The sequence below is a fragment of the Silene latifolia genome, chromosome 10, assembly GCF_048544455.1.
Source record: "Silene latifolia isolate original U9 population chromosome 10, ASM4854445v1, whole genome shotgun sequence".
NCBI lineage: Eukaryota > Viridiplantae > Streptophyta > Magnoliopsida > Caryophyllales > Caryophyllaceae > Silene > Silene latifolia.
In genome coordinates this window covers 47,361,294-47,365,763 of record NC_133535.1, presented here as the reverse complement: position 1 = coordinate 47,365,763, position 4,470 = coordinate 47,361,294, and the positions used below count along the sequence as shown (strand labels likewise).

Sequence of the window (4,470 nt, the reverse complement as noted above, 5' to 3'; positions counted from 1 at the left end):
GGGTATGTCAATTCTTGCATTGTAAACAACTTACTTAACCCCATAGACTCGAAAAAGGTCTTAGTTTGTTCAAGGACAGCCAACTTTGATGGTTTTCTTAGCAAAGAGAATGAATTTCTCCCTATGGGAGTCGAAAGTGAAAATTACCTCCGGATAATCGGATAATTGTTCAATGACCGGAGTTAAAGTAGTAGCTTCCATAGGGGGTTATTGTTCTTGAACCTCCAACCTTGCCTCATGGACTACCAATGCCTTTGATACTTATTTTGCTTGAAGAGCTAATTGCCTTTTGGAAAGTGTCTTCTTTTGGGGTGCCTTGTTTCCACCTTTTGTTCTTGCCATTCTCCTTTGCTTAATTTCACCAATGAAAGATTGAAATCTTCGATTTCTAGTAATGCTCAAATCAATTTAGGATGAATGAATGTTGGTTTGTATCCTAAAATCGACTCAAAACTTGAAGATTTTGGTGTTTGAATCACTTGTTGCAAAAGGAGTGATTATTTTTTGTTGTGAGGAAGTTTGGATTTGATTTGGTTTAATTTGGTTGAGGAAATTTGTTTTTGTTGATGGAGAGGATGAGGGTTTTGGGATTTTGGGTAGTGTTTGTATTTTGAATAAATGAGAATGAATGGGAGAGGAGGGTTTAAAAAAACCCGTTAGTTTTGAATATGCAGAGGGAGACGAGCGGACCAGGGGTCGGGACACTCGGTTTCTTCAGAAAATGGTTCAGAAAAAGACGCCACAGGACGAGCGGACCGCAGGAAAGACGAGCGGATTCCTTGAGCTGAGACGAGCGTCTTTTGCTTAGGACGCTCGGATTCCTTTCCAGGGAGAAATCCCAGAATTTGGCAGCAAAAAGACAAGCGTCTTTTTTTGATGGACGACCGTCCAGACTGAGACGAGCGTCTTTATGGCTGGGACGCTCGGATTAACAGACAGACCTAAATTTTAATTTCTACAGCTTCACCAGACGAGCGACTGATGGCTTGGACGCTCGGGTTTCTTCAGGACGAGCGGATTATCCCTCAGGCCACTCGGATTCTTCCTTGACCACACGGATTCAGGTCCACCCGTGGGTGCTTCGTAACCCGTGTCATTTTATTCTTCAATTCTTATGTTCCTCATTGCAAGGTCACTACAAAGGCATGAATAGCCTAGGCAATTGCTATCCCCCACACTAAGTCAAAGCACTACACATCAATAAATTCATTAGTCCCTCCCTCACTTCTCTCAAAATGATGAATATCTTGATCAAGGCACAAAAATGTAAATCCAAAAATGACAAAAATGCAATAGAATAATTGGAATGCAAGTTAGGAAGTTAGAATATTTACAAATGGTGGTTTAGGGAGGACTCCACCAAACTCTCATCCAATGTGAGATGTCAAGGGGGCATGTTCAAGGTGTTGTTGATGTTACTCAACACCTAGAAGAAGTAGTCTAAAGCTTGCTCATTATCATGATAAAGATCCTCAATAGATCTTTGCACTTGTTGTTCTCCGTGCTGGTCTTGGGTCATAGCATTACCAATATAGGGATTGGATATCTCTTCAAACTCATCATCTCAAAGACCGCATACTTCGTCTACTTGCTCACTAAAAAATTCTTGAGTTGATAAAGACAACTCTCCTTCTTTCTTGTCTTGGCCAATGAGGCCTTCTTCTTCACTTGTCATGGGTGAGCTTTTCAAGTTCTCATTGTTGCAATTTCCTTGCTCTTTTGATGGGGTATCATCCACTTTCTTTCTCCATTGAAATTCCAACTTCTTCCTATCATCCTTCCGGCTATAGTGATTAACCATAAAACATGGCTCATGCAATTGGGGAGCTCTCATAGTCTTGTCAAGATTAAAAGTGATGGTTTCATCTCCCACTTCGAGGGTGAGCTCTCCATGCTTCACATCGATCACCGCTCCCGTGGTGTGTAAGAAAGGTCTTCCTAAGATAATAGGAATGTTAGAGTCTTCTTCCATGTCAACAATAACGAAATCCACCGGGATGAAGAATTTTCCAATTCTCACGGGAACATCTTTCCATTCCCCTAAAGGTGTCTTTGTTGATCTATCCGCCATTTGAAGCGTGATGTTGGTGCATTTGAGTTCTCCCATTCCTAGCTTCTTGCTAACTAAATATGGCATGACACTAACACTTGCCCCAAGGTCACATAAAGCTTTGTTGATTGTAGTGTCACCAATAGTGCATGGAATGGAGAAGCTTCCCGGATCCTTGAGCTTTGGAGGTGAACTCCCTTGAAGGATGGCACTACTCACCTTAGTGAAGGCAATAGTTTCAAGCTTCCGGATTTATTTCTTCTTTGTAAGGATGTCCTTCATGTACTTTGCATAGGCCGGAACGTGATTGATCAATTCCGTGAAAGGATTTGAGACTTCTAAATTCTTCACAATTTCCATGAATTTTTCAAGTTGGTCATCAAACTTTGGCTTAGCTTGACAACTCGGGAATGGAAGTCTAATCACAATGGGCTCCTTCTCTTTGGCCTTTTCTTCATTTTTCTTTGAAACTTCTTGATTGGTGGGTTCTTCTTCCCTAGAGTTTTGCACAACTCTTTCCTTGTCACTAGCCTCCACAACTTCATCCTTAACTTGCTTCTTTGGCCCTTCATATCTTGTACCACTCCTCAAGTGGATGGCACTAACCGTTTCATATCTTGGGGGATTACTTTGAGGTGGTAATTGCCCCTTTTGTCTTTGAGAGCTTGAAGATGCTAGTTGGGTCATTTGAGTTTCCAACTTTTTTGTGTGGGCTAGGATGTTGTTGATGGTGATGTCTTTTGCTTGGCTATCTTTTTACATTTGAGTGAAAAATTCTTGTTGATTCTTTTGCATTTGGAGGAATATTAGCTTTTTGAACATCAAAACCTTGGTCATTTTGTTGATTGTATGGAGTTTGATTTTGGTAACCTTGGTTTTGGTTGTAAAAGGGTCTTTGATTTTGGTTTATCATTGGGGGTGGGGTGTATGTTGGTTGAGGGTTTTGAACATTTTGGCTTATGTATGAGAGATTTGGATGGGATTTGGTGTTTTCATTGTAATAGTCTGAATAAGGGGGTACCACTTTTGTATGCTTGAAAAGCATTCACTTGCTCACTTGTTCCCCTACATTCACTTTGGTCATGTCCCAAAGTTCCGTAATTCTCACATACTCCATTTGGAATCGATGAAGATGCTACCATGGCATTAACATGTTGCTTTGGTGATTTTGAGGCTTCTTCAAGCTTAGCCATAGCCTTTTCAAACTTCAAGTTGATGGTATCAATATGAGCACTAAGTTGAGCACCCAATTGAGTAATAGAGTCCACTTCATGCTTTCCTCCTCAAGTAGCCTTGCGAGGTCTACTATATTGTGAATTATGGACCACCATTTCCTCAATCTTGTTCCAAGTTTGATTATCGTCAACTTCGGTGAACATACCATTTAATCCCATGTTGAGAATGTTTCGGGAGTCTTCATAAAGACCATTCCAAATATGTTGTACCAAGAACCACTCGCTAAGTCCATGATGAGGACATGAGCGACAAGTTCCTTTGAATCGCTCCCAAGCTTCATACAAAGATTCTTCGTCCCTTTGCTTAAAACCCGTGATTTGGACTCTTAGCATGTTAGTCTTTTCCGGAGGGTAGAACTCTTTGTAGAAAGCTAGAGCCAACTTCTTCCAAGAGTCAATTCCAAGAGTAGCCTTATCAAGGCTCTTTAATCATTGTTTCGCGGTACCAATTAGAGAAAAAGGAAATAAGACCCATCGAATTTGGTCTTGAGTCACTCCGGTTTGTGAAATCGCATCACAATAGTCACAAAAAGTCTCCATTTGAGAATGAGGGTCTTCACTAGGCATCCCCCCAAATTGGCTTCTTTCGACTAATTGGATAAATGCGGATTTTGCAATAAAATTTCCGGTTAAGTGTTGTGGTGTGGGAGTACCATTGGGTAGGTTCTCCTCGGTTGGTACGGAATGTGATCAAAACTTAGGCATTGTGGGTTGATTGTGTGGTTGATTTTGTGTTGGGTTCTCCTCACCTTCTCTTGCAAAAGGGTTGATGAACTCAAGAGTATTTGGTTGAATATCTACAACCTCCCCAATACCTCTCAAAGTATTTCTAGCAAGTCTTCTATTGGTTGTCAAAGTTCTTTCAATTTCGTGATCAATGGGCAACAAGTTACCTTGTGATCTTCTAAACATGCAAAATATCAAACAACTCGAAAACAATTAGAACAAACCTTGAGGAGTTTTACTTCCCCAAGGCAAATAAAGACACAACTAATAACAATCAAATAAAATCAAATCAAGTTAACACCATCCCCGGCAACGGCGCCATTTTTGGTCGGTCGCTTTCTTAGCTTAGATTTCGGTTACTTGTCGTCAGGAGTACCTAGACCAAAACAATATTTATAATCTTCACAAACAACTCTACTACTAGTAAAGAGGTAAGTAAAGGTCGGATCCCAAGGGACG

At 40.8% G+C, this 4,470-nt stretch overlaps 1 non-coding gene across 1 annotated transcript; it reads left to right on the top strand.

Annotated features, from left to right (window-relative positions):
* The first annotated feature begins 3,511 nt into the window (after positions 1-3,511).
* On the top strand, positions 3,512-3,618 carry LOC141610187 (small nucleolar RNA R71). The gene has a single exon (XR_012528082.1). It is a non-coding gene; the product is annotated as a small nucleolar RNA R71 (small nucleolar RNA).
* The last annotated feature ends 852 nt before the right edge of the window (positions 3,619-4,470 follow it).